This window comes from Alnus glutinosa, chromosome 7 (genome assembly GCF_958979055.1).
Source record: "Alnus glutinosa chromosome 7, dhAlnGlut1.1, whole genome shotgun sequence".
Taxonomy (NCBI): Eukaryota; Viridiplantae; Streptophyta; class Magnoliopsida; order Fagales; family Betulaceae; genus Alnus; species Alnus glutinosa.
This window is the reverse complement of record NC_084892.1, coordinates 434,189-453,120: the sequence shown is the minus strand read 5'-3', so window position 1 is coordinate 453,120 and position 18,932 is coordinate 434,189. Positions and strand designations below refer to the sequence as shown.

The 18,932-nt window shown below is 37.9% G+C and overlaps 1 pseudogene; it reads right to left on the bottom strand.

Moving 5' to 3' along the window:
* Positions 1–88: 88 nt before the first annotated feature.
* On the bottom strand, positions 89–15,549 carry LOC133874380 (uncharacterized; annotated as a pseudogene).
* Between the last annotated feature and the right edge of the window lie 3,383 nt (positions 15,550–18,932).

The following is an 18,932-nucleotide window of genomic DNA, read 5'->3' as shown; positions in this document are numbered from 1 at the left end:
ATTGTGTTGAATTAGTCTTTTATTTCTATTGTTATTGTAATCTTTATTTCAAGAGTTGATAAAATCATCAACCATTATTTTCCACACATATAGGAATCAATCTATATCACTAAATTTTAGGAAGAAATAATAATTACTAATGGTATAAAAAAAAAATACACAAAAAAGAAAAAACTATTTATACGGATCAATCTTGAAGCAAATAAAGAACTAAATACTACACTTTGGATCAAAATTTAATTGCCCCACCAATACATACGTACTATCCAAGCATGCAGAAATGTGCTGTAAGGCAACTGATGACCGTCGTACATTTCGTTGAGAAACTCAAATTTTTCCGAGAGACAGGTATAAAACTTTGTAGTAAACAGAACCTCCTGCCGATTGTCTGCTTCAACTCAAGATACGCTTGATACAGTTTTTCTTGCCCCAAAATCATGTCCAAGCATGCATATCACTTCATTTCGTCTGTCTCTTCTTTTTCCCTTTTTCTTCTCTTGTCTCTAACCTTTCATCTAAACGTTTTGAATGTTGTGCACGAATCTCTAGTAACTTCGATTTTGCATCTGGAAAAACTGCATCAGACCTTGAAGCCTTCAGTTGCTAAAATATCAAATTGAAAATCAGCCCGTCATTTATTTGTTTTTCTTTCATTTATATTTTAGGCCAAGCAGCTCATTTTGAATACAATAGGCAAGAGACAATGAGCAAATACACGAACCTTTAGATGTTCCATAGCTGCAAGGTTGAAACCAAGTCTATCTTTGCATTCCTGACAGAAATTCAACCATCATCTTGTCAATGATACATCTCAAATTGCTTTATTTTTCATATCATATCATAGATAATTATACACACACACACACACTCAAACAATAGCAAGGCAAGATCCAAGGGCTAGCATCATATATGCGGGACCAATTCAAAATCAACTTGTCTCATCCATACACCATTTGATATGCAACGAGTCTTGAGGGAGATTAGACACAGATTTGATGAGATCAAATTTAACACAGATCAGCACAAACATTGCCATGATGCACATAGTACAGGAGTTTGTTTCTTCAGTGATGGTAAACCATTCATATATTCACTCTTCTCTTCTGTAATAATATTGGAGGAGTTTTTTTCTTTAGTTGATCCGCAGATTCCATGCTAGTGCTTTCCTCAAAGATGCATTATACAATTTCATGTGCAAGAAATCATCAGTTCAACAAATGTTGCCATTCTATTCCACCAGACAGATTAACGACATAAAATGCTAGAACTGACAAAACACTAGACGGCACAATCGCTTGAAAATGTAACAGTGGCAGTTCTAATGTAGCTAATTTTGCAATTTCAAACATCATCCAATCTCAACACTAACTGCATGTTAGTCATGGAAGTTATAATGTACACCAGTTTTAGTGTTCTCATTGCATATATCTTAAATGGCTATACAATGTTTTTTTTCCTTGTTTTGGCCAGGTGACCAGTTACATATCAAGGTAGGAGTAAGTTTAGTCGGTAAATACAAAGTGATGAGAGTCTTTAATATTTTTTTTTATAAGTAAGAATTCATTAAAAAGCGCAGAAGGGCGCAACCCTAGTACACAGAAAGTATACAAAAGTGTCCCTAAATAGAGGAAAGGAAAGAACAAGAAAGTAAAAAGTCAGCGAACAACAAACTACCCGGGCTATGCGCCGACACCCAAAGATATAACAAATTAAGCACATTTCTACAAAGAGCACCAACCGAAACCTCCACATCCTCAAAAAGCCTAGAATTTCTCTCACGCCACAAGCCCCACAAAACATATAAGGGAACCTGCTTCCAAATACGAAGAACAGGACCACGACCCAGCAAAGTGCCCCAACCACTCAATAAATCCATGACACTACTAGGCATAACCCACTCCACCCCGAACAAGCTATAAAAAAAACTCCAAACAACCTGTGCCACATCACAATGAAGAAGAAGGTGATCAACAGACTCCCCATGCTTTTTACACATAACACAACACTCAACCACCACAATACCTCACCTAAGTAAATTGTCATGAGTTAAGATCTTTCCTAAAGCCGCTGTCCAAACAAAGAACGCCACCTGCTTCGGAGCTTTAACACGCCATATACCATTCCAAGAAAAAAAGGCCGCCTCGTGACAAACTAAAGCTTTGTAGAAAGTCTTCACTTCAAAATTCCTCCTCTTGGAAAGATTTCACACCACCCTATCAACCTCACCATGCCGAACCCGAGTAGAGTATAACTGAACAAAGAAGGACATCACCATCTCCACCTCCCAATCTTGAGCATAGCGCGTAAAGAGAACATTCCAATGAACCACGTCTCCTACCACAGACAAATTATCCACCACCCAAGCATCAAGAGAAAGCGCAATAGAGTACAAAGCTAGAAAACAGAGCTTGAGAGGCTTGTCCCCACACCAAAGATCATGTCAAAAGCGAATATGAGACCCATCACCCACCTCAAAATGCAAAAACTTGGCAACACTATCCCACCCCCTTCGAATAAACTTCCAAACACCGACACCATAAGGCCCCGTAACAGGTAAGGAACACCAACCTCCCCTCACACTCCCGTACTTCACCTCAATCACCAGTCTCCACAAAGCATCACGCTCCTGAGAGAACCTCCAAATCCACTTCCCCAATAAGGCTTGATTAAAATTAATAACATTACGAACACCCAGTCCACCAGCCTTAATTGGAGTACAGACTCAGTGCCAATTGACTAAATGAAGTTTAGTCTCATCACCCAAACCACTCCACAGAAACTCCCTTTGAAGCCGCTCCAGTTTCTTAGCTACACTCACAGGAATAGGGAACAGAGATAAATAATAAGTAGGAATGCTAGAAAAAGTACTGTGAATCAAAGTTACCCTACCACCCTTGGACAAATATAGTTTCTTCTAACTAGCCAACCTTCGTTCCACCTTCTCAATAACCCCATTCCAAATAGAAATAGACTTGAACGACGCCCCCAACGGCATACCCAAATAATTCATCGGCAGAGACCCAATTCTACAACCCAGAAAATGAGCCAAAGACTCTACATCTTCCACCTCGCCAATAGGGACGAATTCGGATTTGCCCAAATTGATCCTCAACCCTGACACTACCTCGAAACATAAGAAAGTACACCTCAAATTTTGAACATGCTCAGCTTGTGCTCCACAAAAAATTAAGGTATCATCCGCAAACAGTAAATGATTCACCACTAAAGCTTTATTACCCATGAAGCCCACTGAGAAGCCTGAAAGCAAGCCTTGGAGCATAGACGCATTCAACATCCTGCTAAGCGCTTCCATAACCACTACAAACAACAAAGGAGAAAGAGGATCACCTTGCCTAATCCCTCGCGAGCTCTGAAAGAAACCAGAAGGGACGCCATTTACCAAAATGGAAAATTTTACCGTAGAAACGCAAATTTTAATCCATTTCCTCCACCTCTCCTCAAACCCACACCTCTGAAGCATGTAAAGGAGGAAATCCCAATTCACGTGATCATAAGCTTTCTCCAAATCCAGTTTGCACAATAATCCGGCCTCCCCTGACCGCCTTTGGCTATCCAGACATTCATTGGCTATAACAACCGAATCCAAAATTTGCCTACCACCAACAAAAGCATTCTGAGAGTTCGAAATAATTTTTCCCAACACTGATTTGAGCCTATTAGCAAGGACCTTAGAAATAATTTTATAGACCCCTCCCACCAAACTGATAGGCCTAAAGTCCTTAACCTCCAAAGCATCAGCCTTCTTAGGAATAAGGGAAACAAAAGTTGCATTCAAACTCCTCTCAAACTGGCAACTATTATGAAATTCTGAAAGAACCGCCATAATATCTTTTTTGAGAAACTCCCAACATTTCTGAAAGAAAGCCATAGAAAAACCATCTGGACCCGGTGCCTTATCCCCGTTCATCTCCTGCACCACCTCCCACACCTCCTGCTCCTCAAAACCTCGTTCTAACCAAAGACACTCATCCGCATCAATGGAGGAGAAAGAAATTCCATCCACCCTTGGCCGCCACGAACTCTGCTTGGTGTGCAGAGAGTCATAATAATTTACAATATGATCCTTAATTACCACCGGATCAGAAGACAAAGCCCCACTGATCCTCAAAACTCCCACATGATTGTACCTCCGATGCGAATTGGCCACCATATGAAAGAATTTAGTGTTATTATCTCCTTCCTTCAGCCATAGAGCCCGAGATTTTTGCCTCCAACTAACCTCCTCAAACAGGAGCGTTTTTTCCAGCTCCCTGATCATGTCTGACTTCTGAACCCGCTCCTCCTCCACTAACCCCCGAGCTTCTTCAAAACACTCTAGCTCTTTAATACCTTCTAATAATTCCTTTCTTCTTCTTCCCCACATCACCGAAGACCTCCGCATTCCAAATCTTCAAGTCCACTTTTAAAGCTTTCAACTTGCTAGCCAGCACAAAACTCGGCAGACCTTGAAAATCATAAGACTCCCACCAACGTTGCACTTGTTCTACAAAGCCAACAGATTTGAGCCACATGTTTTCAAATTTGAAGTATTTTTTCCCGTCTCTATGCAATCCACAATCCAACATCAAAAGAAAATGGTCTGATAAAAGTCTAGGCAAACGACTTTGTGACACATCAGGGTAATGTTCTTCCCACTCTGGAGATAACAAAAACCTATCAATTTTAGACCATACCTAATTATTGGACCAAGTGAACTGTCCTCCTTGGAGAGGAATATCCACCAAAGTCTGCCCACGTATGAACTCCGAAAAATCTTCCATAGCAGCAGAAAAACCACCAACTCCCGATAGCTCACTAGAAAACCGCACCACATTGAAATCACCCCCAAAGTACCACGGTTTGTCCCACCAACTCATCAAGCCAGCCATCTCATTCCACAATACCCTCCTCTCCCCATCATCATTAGGCCCATACACACCCCCAAAAGCCCATAAGAAATTATCTTCAGCGTTACGCAATGAAACAGCTAAAGTATACCGTCCCACGCATTCATCCACCTTCTCCACAACCCTCCTATCCCACATAATCAAAATCCCACCTGATGCCCCACAAGCCCTCATAAAACACAAATCCACATGATGGCAACCCCATAAACTTCGAATCACCTCACTAGTAATGACTTCCATTTTTGTTTCCATCAAACACACCAAATCAACCTTTCATTCTCTAATGAGCCCTTTAATACGCAATCTTTTATCCAGTTCATTAATCCCCCTTACATTCCAAGAAAGAATTTTAAGCTTCATTAACACAAGACACGCCCTTGCCCTTTCCTCTCCTTCTATAAGATTGCTCTCCCTTCTTTTCATAGTTAATGGAACAATCCAGCCGCTTAATCTCCCTCTGGCCTTTAACTCCTGAAACAGAGGTAACCAAAGCCAAAGAATCAACCAAGGATTGGTCCCCCTTGGCTTCAATTTGTTCAAACAATGCCAACAATTTATCTTCAAATTGGTCACATGACACTCCTACTAGTTTGTAGTAACCCTTCACCCTCTCCATCACCCATCTAGGAGACACATTCGAAGCAGAATCCTTGTCCAACTCCACTGCCAAAGGCAAAACCGATAATCTGCCCAAACCCTCCACCTCATCCCCTACACCACCCTCCACATTTACAGACCTGAAATCAGAATGGAAACTGAAAGAGGACAACTCCTTTGAACCCTCCTGCTCTCTAGGAATGCCCACAAAAGAAACACCCTCCCCCTCAGAGATCGAAATAGAAACCAGCCCATTCCTAGACCTCAAACCGAGAGGGCCAAAAACCAAAGGAGGAGAGGGAGAAAAAACCGAAACAACCAAAGTGTCCGAAGCAGCCCCGACCACCAGCGCATCTTCTGCCTTCATCGGAGAGTCGACCACAGCAAGATTGGCCTCCGGACCCTCTAGGCCAGGAACGGAAGACACAGCCCCAGAAAAAGGTTCCGGTTGATAGACCAATCTAACCAAATCGTGGACAACAGTAGAAGAAGACGACCCACCGGAACCCTCTGGAGTCACCGGAGAAATACCCATCCTCACCGACGAACCCGCTCCATCTTCCCTGGCCGCTGCGACAGAATTAGGCCGAGGGCCCTGCACGGGACTGGAAAACTGATTCTCCGGAATAGGGAGACCGGCCGTTAACATGGGCACGACCCACCTGGAGGCTCAGAGACTGCCGGAGGATTCTCAAACCCGCCGCAGTCCAACGCCGGCGATGGACCCACCTCAGGACGCCCTACCAATTCCGCTAACGGGTCAAAAGAGCTGGGTTTTGGGGCTTTCGGAACCCAACGCAATCTTCTCTTCCTATTCTTAATTTTTTTCTTCTGCCCAGCACACTTGGACTTAGACCCAGGCCCAAATGAGAAAAGCCCTTCACAAACCCTGCTAAGAGCTTGATCCACATCAGCCTTCAGCTTCTCCAGCTGGCTTTTCCACAGCAAAAGAGAGGGAAACGTGTGCTCTTCTCCTGTCAGCTGAAAAACTGCAGAATCACCACAAAAGCTACCACCCTTGCCTTGAGCAGCAGACTTCATAGGCAACAGACTGACACCCATCCCATCCTTCACATTCACTGCGCCACAACAGTCACAAAAATCCTTCTCCAATGGTTAATACAGAGTGATGAGAGGCTTTACTATTTATTGCACAAATGAAAGAAATCTGTCTGGACATTAAGATTAGTAAAGTAAAGGTTTTAGTAGCATGCTGGAGTAGGGTATGATAAGAAGAAACACTTGTTTACGGTGGATTTCCTGTTTGGCTCAGTCTATGCATCAGACAAAACACACATTTCTGGTTTCATTTTTACTTCCTTGTGCTACTAAGCCTACTATAGTAATACCCTACAGACTAACGACTACAAATTGGAACTTAATGAATACATATTTTACATTAACACAGATTGGCCAAGACTGTAACATGGAGATTAGCAACCCCAGAGACATGTTTGCTCGGGTCCCTCACCTCACGTGTAATAAAATGCAGATTAAACATATAATTTCTAATCGTATAAATACTAAAAACAGCATTCACCATGTAAAACTCTTTGGTACAAAACTTTAAGCCTATGATTACCTCGACTCTTGCATACAGAATGTCCTTAAGAACTGTCAACACGGGGTATAGCAACTGGGTAGTTACCAACTGATTATAATGCGTCTGTAGTAGCACTGTAGAAACCCTGCAAACAAGATCAATCTGCAAAAGACAATGCAATTAATAGGATTAAACCAACTAATAAAAGCCTATTCTCTTCTAGCATTCTAGGTCAAGAGACAAAAGTCACAAAATACAGAAACAGATCTAATCTCTTCCACGAGCTAACATTTAAAAGGACATAGTACAGGTAGATACCATCTCCTACCTAGATGTATCAAGTGATGAACAAATGAATTTGCATTCTCTGGGATGAGTTTTCTCAAGTTTCCAAGTGCCTTCCAATCTTTAAAAATAATTTTTTGTTTCTTCTGATTTGTTTGACTCCTTGCTTTTTCTTTTCTTGATACAATAAGAAATGCTTATGAGAAAACCCCAAGGGGTAGCTCAATCAACCGGAGACTCCCTTTCCCCAAGTGGCCAATTACTTTTTTATTTTTTATTTTTAAAAAAAGTACTTATTAGGAGAAATTTCACTTCTTGATTTACCACAACTTTTTCAATGTCTTCCCTAAACTTCAAAATTTTGAGATGTGGGGTACTAATTTATCAGCCCCTTTCCATCACCACATCCATTAGGATTTTTCGTAAAATTCTAACAAAAGAAACACAAATGACCAAAATAGCCCATTAAAATAAATATATAAATAAAAAAAGATGATTCCCAGCCACGCCATGGGTCGTTTTCCTTTTTTCATTTTTTTTTAATTTTATCCTCTTTTTTTTTTTTTTTTTTACTTTTTTTTAATTTAAAATTTTAGTTTTTTATTTTTTTAAGCTAAGGGCATAGTTGTATTTTTCAAAATTTTACATTTACATGCTAGCCGTTTAAGTTAACGAAAAATCAAACGGTAGTGGTGAATGAAAAGGGTTGATAAATCATAACCCAACATTGCAAATTTTTTAAGTTTAGGGGGGACATTGAAAAAAGCGTAGCAGCGAAGTTTCCTCTACTTTTTATTTGACATAACCCGGAAGAGAATAATGTTTACAGTGACAAAGAATGATGCCAAAATTGAAAATAGAGGCACACTAACACAAACAAACAATGAAAAAATCGATAAGAAAGAGAAAGAGAAAATATATTATAGTTGATAGTCTATTAAAATGCTAATCATATAACATTTACAAGCATGTGCAATCTATGTATATCCAAGCATGCCTATGTTTCTGCAACTTTATAAGGCAGATAAGCCTACCTTTTCGAGATTTGAAGTCCAATCCTTCAAGTAAGACATAAGCTTCAAAGCATCAGAGAATGGTAAAGCCTGCACAGGAAGACACTTGCAGTTAAACTTCTCGTGTTAAATGATCTAGATAGAAAAGGGAAAATCCTAACCAAACCAAGCATAATTGCACAATAACATCTAGTGGCACAAGGAAAATAAAGATTAAGTTTTCTGTCCACTTAATAGAGTCATCTAACTTTCAGGGGCAAGATCCAAAGTTCTTGTTTTTTCAACTTTTACTTTGTTGGATAAGCAAAGAAGGTTTCAAAAACCAATTGATCTTTAACCAACAAAAGGTGCACTGGAATTCTTTTCTGACATCAGTTTAGGAGAAAACTATTGTTCTTTAAAAAACAAACAAACAAACAAACTTTTACAAGCCCAAAAAAAAAAAAAAAACTTCGGAGAAAAATACAATATCAGATGGTGGAAGTATCACAAGCGTTCCAGTGGCAAGGTTTAATAAGCAATGCCTAATACAATTGAATTCGTCAAGATATGGTAGAAGAATTACAGCTGATTTTTCCCAACGGGGAGAGATCTTAAGTTGGATGTCAGGAATCATGGTTGGACCATTATGTGTCACGTGCTTCATTGTATTAAGATAAGGATAGAAATTTCTTATAAACTAGTTTGTAGGAAACTCTTACAAACCAGCCTCTAAAAACGATATGATCCTTTAAGCTATTAAAAAAGCATGTGAAAAGCACTGCTATTTAAAAAGTACGCCAATGTTTCTCACACATTAAGAGACACGTCACAATTTTTGTGTCCTTACGATAAAATGACAAAACACCCGGATGGACCATGATTTAAATTTAGGGAATACTGGCTAAAGGGATTAAGTTATCAAATTTTAAGGTAGAAATAAGTGATTTCCACTCCTTTATTTTTTGAGTGCTCATCCAGGGCAATTTCTTTAAAATTTATGTATGATAAACCCCTTCTACACAAAATGATAGATGCTTCAGTACAACTGATTTACATTGATTACTACTTAGTTCCTGACTTCACTATATGAGAACAACAGGATATTAATGCTGCTAACTTACCAGCAACGCAGGCTCCAAATCACTAGTGCGAACATTAGAAAATGCACGGAGAACATAATCATATGGTGAGAGCCCGAGCATAATAATATTTGGTTGGAAATCCGCAACTTTTCCCCTGGCTTTCTCCTCCTGAATGTTAAAAGGCCAATCAAATCAATGGGAATATTAATGAATCTGAGATCACGTCACAGATATCCCATGAGATGAAGTCACCAGAATGATATATACATTTCAATTAAATTGTTGGGTGGGAGGGGTTGGGTAGAGGGTTATATGTGCATTTGTGTGTCTATGTATCCAGTAAAGATGCCACTTATAAAATAAATAAATAAATAATAATAATAAATTTAAAAAAAAAAAAAAAAAAAAAAAAAAAAAAAAGAGCGCAAAAAATGGGGTAAAATTTGCAGAAGGTGATTTTTGTAAAATAAATGGATCCAAACACCATTTTTTGCTATGTCACCAAACACCCAAAAATCGCTTCATGCCCTCCAAGAAATGGAAACAAACAGACATGGACACATCAGTGAGACCAAATTGGTAACAATAATGGAAACTAAATTTACCTCATGTTCAGCAATACGCTTCATTTCTACCTCCGCTCCGCTATGTCTAGTGCATCAATAATTAAGTCAGTTGCAGTAAGGGTTTCCTGAGTCCTCTTTCCTGCTAAGGCCACAGCCCCCTTCTCAGGGACTTCTTCCTTGGGCACATACCAGTTTTCAAATGCATTGTCAAGGTCAGACTCGATCATCTCTTCCAACCGTTTTTCTTTCTCTTCCTGCAGATTCAAATTGCACATTTTGTTTGGTTAAACAATAGTCACAAAAATCGATTTATCAGAATTAAGGGTTCTATTATTCCTTTTAATTAATGAAACAATTTTAGAATCAAAGTAAAAACAAGAAGTAAATACCTCAATGAAAAATGGTTCTTCAGTACGATCTCAACGACGTATGGATCGGTCATGAGATCCAGTGACAATGAAATCACCCCGATTGCTGATAGCAAGACACTGAACATTCGCATGATGTCCCTCAAGAGTTAAAAGCAACTCAAATTTATCAGCATCCCAGTATTTGACTAGGCGATCTTTCCCCACACTGAACGTGTAATGGGTATTTCGTACAAATTGTACTGCCATAACACTGTCACGTAAATAGCTCATCAGAATTGTTTTATAAGACTAATGCAAATTCTAAAGAAACATCTTTTTACATTTAATTTTATCAATGTGCAGCACCTATCAGCATGAGCAAAAATGGACTTATGGCAATCACCAAAATCCAAACCCCAAATCTTCAAATTTTTGTCCATAGAGCCAGTCACCATCGGATGAAATATCCATACATAGTACAGGTAGCTTGTGACCATATAAGGAAAGAAAAAATTTGAGTGAATCCATAAAGAAAACCTGCAAAGGGCATAGAAAACTGCATCAGAACGATGTAACTGACACCAAAGCAAATAAAGAAGTTCCACATACAAAAACAAGATATTACATTCCAATAGGAATTTTTTTTTAAAATAAAAAAAATAATAATAATAAAAAAAATTAAAATTAAAATTATTAGAAGTTTTCATCAAAAGCATATACAAGGAGAATCGACCGTAGTCCATCAACCATTTAGTCCAATATCCCTCCTTGTTGTCTTTGTTTAGAAATGGCAATGCTTCACCAATGATTGAACCCTCTAAAGCTACGTCTTCAATTAGAGAACAAGAACCACATATCCCTTTTACAGATTTTGTAATTTACTTGTTTGGACTTACTCACTCGTTCAAGCACCTTGAACATGTACAAGCTTGTATCTTCACACTAAGACATTGGCTTCCATTTCTACAAGTTATGGTTGGCAAGTGGTACGTACATGTGATACATTTGGTCCAAGTTGTTCACTTATAAATTTCAAGTAGCAAGTCATGATACACAACTGGCTTCATTTAGTAAGCTTTCAACAATTTTATCTAATCTTCATGGGTATCTCATAAATCCAACACAACCATAGAGATGGGAAAGTTTAAAAGCATATTTCACATAACTATAAAGACTCTATAGGTCCCTCCTAATGGTTTTTGGTCCAGTTTATCATAACCCTCAGCCAACTTGAGAGGTACATAACTCTCTTCCTTAGGCTTCTTGGAGACAAATGAGAAGAGAAGAAACTAACTAAATTAGCAATTTAACACCATCTGATTCAGAAGAAAACTGGTAATGAAGCTACCCTCGTGATTTCTCATTTCCTACATGGCATGGATAGAGGTACAACTGATTGTGTGTGTCAAGTCCTTTGACAAATCCCCAAACTTTGGGATACAGCGCTGACTTGTACGTTTGTTTCCTTAAATCTCTCTTTGAACTAATCTATGTTAACGCTCTTTTTGAAGCCTCTAACTTTGCAAATATTCGTGCCCTTTTTCCTTAATCCTCTCTCTCTCTCTCTCTCAAAATGGATCATCAGCATCATGATCCCCCTTGGTCAGATCAAAAAGCCAAAGATCAAAGTAATCATTTGCACCGCTGAAAGATAGTGTTTTCTCTTATATACTTCATCTATACTTTGTTGCACCCCTTACGCTTTTTATAAATTTGTTATACTTGTCAAAAAAAAAGGTGATGACCCGTAAAGGTGTCCAAAAGTTGGTTATTAATAAATGTGTGAAAATGTAGGATTAGAGGACTGATGATTCAAAACAAAATGGCATTGGACGAAGAACACAATTCAAAATGTCAAAAATGTTTAGGAATTCAAATTTCAAAACTACAATGATCCCTCAATTACCAACTAGCAAGAATCTTATACATGGAACCTATCAAACCAAACAATGAAACTAAACCAAAATCTATAAGGTTGAGTTGGTCAGACCTTCACTGTACAACCCAAGAGTGCAACAGCAATATATTTAGCATCAGGGCTTACTGCAACCACAAAAACATCATCGTTCATCTTCATAGATTTCACATTTGAAACTGTTAGGGGCTTAGTATCCTGCAAAACAAACAGAGACAGTATAACCCTTTTTTATAAGTAAATCAATTTCATTAGAAAGTGTAGAAGGGCGCAAGCCAATACACAAAAAGTATACAAGAATGACCCCAATTAGGGAGAAAAAGAAGAACAAAAGACCATAAAACCCGCAAAGCTAGAAAAGCGAAGGCTTTCGTCAAATAAATCATCCATCATAAAAATAGAGATAAATCATGAGATTTAAACCTTACCAAAAAAAATGCAACAGAATGACACTTCCAAGTGTGGCACTATGATTACATCTGATGCTAGAGATATTTGCCTTTGTTGAAATGACATGGCCATTTACAAGCACCCAGAGCAGATCACTTGCGTTCATGTGTTATCAGAGATATCCATGAATTTCAAAAAAAAAGCGGAAAAGGCATCAAAGGGTTTACTTTTTCAAATGAACAGCACCTTAAGAGAAAGTGGAAGGTTCATCATCATTATCATTTAATAACATTATGCTGGAAGTAATAGGACCTTTTTTATAAGTGCAATGTTGTTCATAAAAAAGAGTTTCAACTTGGATAAATATCCTAAATAGCAGATAATGAGGTACAATACAAAACTTTAGAAATGTTAAGAGTAGATCGTAAGAAGAACATACTTGACCAGATTTTTGTTTAATCTGGTATTCCCAGAACTTAACATCATGATCCGCACTTCCTGTGACAAAACCATTTTCATGTGGAATCGCCGCAATTGACCTAATAGAACCACCATGAGCTTTCACGGCTTCAAAGCAGGTTCCACTCACGACGTCAATAATTTATATAGTTCCTTCATCAGTTCCAACAAGTGCATACTTGTTCTGAGGAATAATTAAACCACATAGTCCGTTCCCAGACTCAATAGTTCGGAGGCAAGCACCATTTACTGGATTCCAAATCTTTACTGCCTTGTGACTAGTTGACATCAAAAAAGAGTTGTCTGAACTAAGTGTTACACTTTTGACATCAGAACGGTGTCCTTGGAGCTTCACAGCAAGTGCTTTTGACCAGCCACTGCCTTCAATGAAATAAAATTCCAACAGATTGTCGTCCAAAGACACCGCTGAAGTAGCCACCAAATTCTTTGGAGTAACTGGACAGAAAGAAATGGAGCATATTTTTTTGCTAGCTCGAACAGTATGAAGAAGCTTAAACACATCAGCGGCAGTAACCAAGGGGGCATTTCCTTCCTCTCCAGTGCCATGATTTGTATCACCATTTTCCACAACCCCAACTGCCCCTTTTGCAGATTCTTTTGCTTTCTTCCGATGAAGCCTACGTTTCACTTTACGCTTTGCTTTAGCCTCATCTAGTATGTTGAATATCTCTACTGTCTTTCCTGCAACTTGGCAAGCAAGCAAATTTCCTGATTTGTTGAATCTCACAGTGGAGACCCTATCTTTGTTTTGTCGCTGAATTCCTCCAAATGACTTCAAAATATCCCATTTATTTTGAGTAGATGAATCTCCATTGTTCACAACTTCAGTTCCCTTTGTAGTAGGTAAAGATTGTCCATCCACCAAGTCATGCTTAATTGTGTAAAATCTAAGTTCCACATCTGCAGACCCACTGGCCGGAAATCTTTCCTCTGGATCAACGTCTATGGACCATATTTCACTGTGATGACCACTTACTATTTGCATACAGTGCTGTATTTCAAGATCCCACACTCTCAAGAACTTGTCTTTGGAGGAACTAACAAGTTTTTTACCAGAATCTAAGAAAACGAGATCAGTTACCTACAATAAGTGAAAGCAAATAAACAGTAATCACAATTTATACAGAGTGCAAGATAGATAAATGAAGAAAACAAGACGGATAAGCAAGCTAAGCCCAGCAACCATCTGAATATACAGGTTTAATTGAAAAGCTGTAATGATAAACCTGGTCACGATGCCCACGAAGCCGATACAGGCCACTCTCGCCAACCACATCCCATAATCTTATATCCTTATCCTTGCTTCCAGATGCAAGCAAAGATCCAAGCTTATTGTATCGAAGCACAGTCACAGCCCCCTTATGTCCATTCAATGTGGTCTCACAAGTTCCTTTGTCGCTATCCCAAATTCTTATGCTGCCATCTGCATAGCCACTTGCAATCTGCAATCAAAAACTCTTCCTCTTACATCAACAGAGCACAAAAATTCATCAATTCAGAATTAGAGAAATGGTAACTAACACCGTATTTAAAAAATAGCAAACAATAAGCAACAAGTACTGAATTCATAGGTTCCAAACTCAATATTCTCAAGTTACCTATTACCTTTCCATTGCTCATTTGTTATCAACCAAAAAAGAAAACCTTTTTCCTTTTTTCTTTTAGGCAGGAAATGAAATTGAACTTTAAGAATATTAAATCCAAAATTCTCAATATTGGAACCCGGTAGAGCTAGAACTAAAACCTCCACATGGAATTGTGAGTGATAAATGTACGTTAGTTGTTAAAATCTCAGAATGATTATCAAATAAATATTGGGAAAGAAATCATTCATGATACCAAAAAAACTGCAAGTTTTTTCACTAAAAATACTGGAAAACTTGAAATTCACACTCATGGTGAATTTCTTTCTCATTATACAGGAACCAATACACGTAGTGTAAGTATATCATTATTAGAACTTAAACCTTAGTATCTCATTTTTCGGACTTCAAAACATTCAAAACTAAGAAAAATATTTAAAGAAATTTCTTTTATTTCTCTTCTCGGCAACCAAACCAATACCAAAAAAAAAAAAAAAAAAAGAATAAGAAAAAAGCTTCTACCAGAGAAGAAGAAGGCGAAGAGGCAATGGAGGTGACGGCGAGAGAAGGACCACGGGTGGCGGGCAAAGGGGCTAGGGTTTTGGTGCAGAGGCCCTGCCGCACGTGCCACACGCCCACCTTCTCCAGCGCCGGAGCCAGCAGGTGCTTCCCGGAGCTGTCGTACACTATGTTGGCCTCGTCGGACACGATGACTCCGAAGGCCGCTGCCGGCTCGTACCGAAAGTACGCCTTCACCATCGCTGCTAAGCTGCTATGGCGGGTTTTGGCTTTCGCTACCTCTTTGTGAGGTTTAACTGTTTAAGGGTTTAACCGTTTAAGGTCGATAGAACGCGGGCCTTAGATCAAGTGATAGACTACAAAGCCTAGCCCAAATTAAGTTTGTCGAATGTCAAGGTTTTGGTAGTAAAATGATACCAGTTGCAAAGCCTACTGTTTTTCTTCTTCTTTCTTTCTTTTATTTTTTCATTTTTGGAGAGAAGTCACAAAGCCAACTTCTTATAGATGACATGTCCACACAAGAAAATGAGAAAAATTTGAATTAGTGACATCCGCTTCATAAGAATTTGATGATTTAGTTGTGAGAGCGAGAGAATATGATGCCCAAAGATATTGCTCAATTGTTGATCCTATATAAAATATAAATATAAAAATTAAAAACAAATTGAAACAGAAATTAAACTTAAAATAGGATGGCCAAGCCACCCCTGTTTGGTCGGGCACCCACTAATTCTTCCTGTTATTTTTAGTGTTGTTTCTTTCTTTTTTAAGTTTTCTAATTATATTTTTTTATTATATGGGACACTTGATTAGTGTTGACATAGCATTTTTTTTTTTTTACGATTTCCGTTAAAAATTTGGACAAAAGTTGGGTGCATGGACTTATTTGTATTTTTGGTTTACTACATAAAGTTTTTAACCCTTTTTATACCACAATGAGCTAATTACAATTGGGAGTGTTAAAAACACACCAGTTGCACACTAGTTACACACCCCCTCTCATATGGGATGGGGCCTACCACACGCCCCACTCTATGTGAGAAGAAGAGTGTGTAACTAGGGTGTAACTGATGTTTTTTTAGCATTATTCATTATAATTATGGACAATCACATTGACTTATTTGTATTTATCCATTTTTTTTATATTGATATTCATTATAGTTGTTCGTATATTTTCTAGCCTACCTCACACATCATATTTTACCTCTAAAAAGACCAGATAATATAACTGTATCATCTAGTCGTTTAATAAAAAGGTACTTATATCATGCGCTTTCTAGTGATAGGCATACCGCATACGCTTCTAAAGCTGAACCAACCTAAATTTTCTGTGTTCTCTTTATTTTTGTTTGCTTCGACTTCTCTCACATATCTTATTTATTTTATTATTTTAAAATTAACTAAGTTATATTTATGAACCACTCATTCTTTATGATTTATATATGATGTTAGAACAGCACTTACTTGCATATGAATATTCTAATATCTTTTTGTACGTTATAAGCTGCATCTAAGCAAAATATAAAATATAAAATGATGAGGCACAAAAATAAACAAACAAAAAACACTAAACAACTGGTCACTTTGCCTCACGTCAGGTAGAGTGCCGAAGCCCATCACTCATCTCTCATAAGATTAGCCCATTTGGCATGCGAATAGAGCCGCCTAAAACTCAATCAAGCACATTTGGCCCTACGATTTTGTAGTCTAAACTTGTATTTTTATACAAAATGGTTGAAACTTTGAAAGAGTCATTTTTTGCAGGGACGGAGTCAGAACCTCTTATGAGCAAGGGTCAGTAATCAAAACAATTTGTTAGTAGAGATTAGTAGGCTAAATTTTTATTTTTTTACTTTATAATTTTTACTTTTTACCTAATTTTTATTTTTATTTTTGGACTTAAAGGTGGGCCATGGCCTATACTGGTCACCCCTAAATCCGTCCATGATGTTGGGTAGTTTAAAACAGGCAAGAAAGTAGATTTAAGTGCGATTTTTAAAAGTGTGTTTACCAATGATTTTTTAAAAATGTGTTTTGAAGTTGTTATTTTTTTGAACCACTAAACCAATTAAATGGACACTTAAAAATTAACAAGCTTATCTTGTATTTTTATTTTAGAAATTAAGTGGCCTATCTTGGTTATTAATTATAATTTTAGCGCACTAGCTAGGTAGTTTAATTTAATAGCTTGCATGCACATTAGTTCCTCCACTTATGGAGAACCCTGCCTAGAGGCCTATCTCGTTGAGAAATAAACTAGTTGTTATTAGGTCAAATTTGGATCAAATCAATTTCGATCATTCCACTGATTCAATCCATAGATATTTTTTTAATTAATTAATATGATCAAACTAGTAAACTTCTCTACCACTTTGCCTAGCTAGTTGAAGTTCCAAAATATTGATACTATATTGCATTGGATTATTGGATTATTATATCTTTTCACCCAGGAAAAGAGTGATCGAGTGATGCATATATATAGACAATGGAAACTGACAGAAATAATCTTTTCAGAAGTCAACAACTAGGTACCCATTAACTTTACCCCCCTTAACATAGGATAATACTACTTTAATTTGGTGTTATTTTCACAATCCCTTTCACTTTGTTTGTAATGGACGTTCTTTTCACAAGAAAGAGAAGTAGTCAGCTAATTAATCAACCTATTTAATTACTATCATCGTAGGCTTTAGTTTTCGTTTTTAAGTTAAATATTTAATATGATGATTTAAATATCAGAGTTATCCTCAACCGTCTGTCTCTATTATATTGATTCGGTCATTTTCCTTTTCTTTTCTAGGTGCTCCATCAAATTGATCTGTGTTCGACAAGAGGAACTATTTCAACAGAATCCATCGTTCATATTTTAGCCACCAAATGAGAACTTCTGTTCCGTCCGTGTTCATGACATATTTTTTCTTTGGTAGAATTTTTCATAATGCATGTGATCACTGTTTTCTGGTCTGAAATGATGAATGTATACATAACTTTTTCATGACTTGCTATGACGTCCATCATACATCACTTTTGCTCAAGGATTTCACCTCATTTCAAGTTATGTATGTATGTGAGTAGACAAATGGTTTAAAAACATGTGGGTACGTTCGTGTGGATTTGAGGCCGGCCAGATCACATGGCACATGCTTCCTGCAATATGGGCAGAAATTATATCAACCTAGAAGTTAAATTTGCTGGTTTTGGTCTGCGAGTAGTCATGATAGTTGGCATTATAAATTTATAAGTCCAGTTGCATGGGGCACCTGTTACAATTTTTGGTTGCTGACAACTGTAAAGACGTACTTCAAGCACAATATTGGCAAGCTCCATTATAATTTGTAAGTATAGCTATAACACAGTGTCTTTCATGCTCCTTTGTTCAAGTATATATTGTTGGGAAATCCACCTTTCCCGACAAGGGCATTCACCGACCAAGAATAATCCGAGCAGTCTGAGTGTTAGATATTTCATTGACCGACAGGGGGGACAATAGTAGTGAGACTGACTAAATGACACAATTAGGTAACTGAACGCTTGGAAATTCGGGATTCACTGGGAGCCAATATTTCATCAGTGATAAGTCAATTTGTCAGTCACTATTTGGAGTGTATCCGAACACTGTTCATGCCAGAAGAGATCATGTCCCTGAAAAGCCGGAATGACTTTACCTAGCCATAATTACGACCGTATATAAATAGCAAGATCCAGGTATTAAGCGGGGGT